Genomic DNA, 1,376 nt, shown 5'->3' with positions numbered 1-1,376 from the left:
TATATTTTTTTTTTTTTCTTTCATCTTGGTAGACAACCGATTTTCAGTCGCTGCCTGCTAGTGATATTCGCCAGCAGTGAATGTATCGCTACACCAACAATTCCGAAGTTCAGTAGTGAAACTTTTACTTAGTTAGTTATTGATGTTGGATTACTAGGATCAGTGAGGTTGATTAAGGACGGGTTTAATTTAAGTTTAATCTGCTAAACCTGACGGTGTTAGCTAGTCACCTGAGTACTGTGTGTCTGATGCTATAGCTAGTAGAAATAAGGTTGCGTTTGTTTAATTATACCCTTAAAAGAGCTATTTGAGTAAATGTATGAATACGAGAGAATGAGTATTAAGTATGCCAGTATTAAATATAAGTATTACAGCAAATTTCACAGTCGTTTTTTTACTGTTGATTTCTTTAACTTTTCCACATTTTAAAGTTCAATAATTGCAACATCTTCCCAGAAGTTAATGAATAATCGCGTTAAATCATAGTGATTTCAATATTGACCGAAATAATCATGGCGGCGGCTGCTGCTGCTGGTGGCTGATGGTGCTGGTGGCTGATGGTGCTGGTGACGACTAAAATAAGAGGAGACTGGAGGCTGCAGACGGTGTGTCAAGAATGGAGACGCCAAATACATGCATGGCAACCAGTAAGGTGTTTGGCAGTGGCCTAGATGTTATGACCTTAGGTGAGGAAGTCTGCTGTGTTAAAATTGCCTTCTCAGTCTGACTGTTGCTGCCAAGGTACCCCTTATCACGGTTGTTGCCCTGATGCACTTTGATTGAATCCTTAACCTCAGCCTGATATTGTTGACAGGATTTTTTTTTTCACCTCATGGCATGAGGGAAAGTTGATATCCAGATTCATGGCCTCTCTTTCCAGCTGTGCCACGTCATTGGAGGATTCCATGAAGGAATCACTCGTCTGCAAACTGAACAGCTGCTCCACATCCTGCAGGACAGTGAACAGCTCATCGGATGGCCGGTATAATGCACCCCTTTTAAATTCTTTTAACTCTGGTAAAGTTGCTCTCTCACTGCCGGTGCTGGTAACTGTTTCAACCAGTGCACTCTGGCATTCCTCAGAGTGAGAAGCTGATAACCCTCTTTCACAATGTATCCTGGTAGATCGTAGAGGACACAGGACTCTGTCTTTGTGAAGTCAGGTGGTGATGGGTCTACCAGCTGCTCCACTCTCACAACCTCAGAAGCACTGCAGCCGATGTTGTGGGTGTCCAGGAAGTCCGCCAAAAGGGTCTGATGCATCATCTACGGTGCCTTGCAAAAGTATTCGGCCCCCTTTTTCAACCTTTTGACACATTTCAGGCTTCAAACACAGATATAAAATTTTTGTTTTTTGTGAAGAATCACCAACAAGT

At 42.4% G+C, this 1,376-nt stretch overlaps 1 protein-coding gene across 2 annotated transcripts in view; it reads right to left on the bottom strand.

The window, feature by feature from the left end:
• trmt61a (tRNA methyltransferase 61A) overlaps positions 1–1,376 on the bottom strand; it is a gene marked incomplete at its 3' end in the record, with an annotated part of 18,018 nt that overhangs the window by 11,849 nt on the left and 4,793 nt on the right.

This window comes from Etheostoma spectabile, chromosome 9 (genome assembly GCF_008692095.1).
Source record: "Etheostoma spectabile isolate EspeVRDwgs_2016 chromosome 9, UIUC_Espe_1.0, whole genome shotgun sequence".
In the NCBI taxonomy this organism is placed as follows: Eukaryota; Metazoa; Chordata; class Actinopteri; order Perciformes; family Percidae; genus Etheostoma; species Etheostoma spectabile.
The sequence above is the reverse complement of the archived record's forward strand: the minus strand, read 5'-3'. Positions and strand labels throughout refer to the sequence as shown.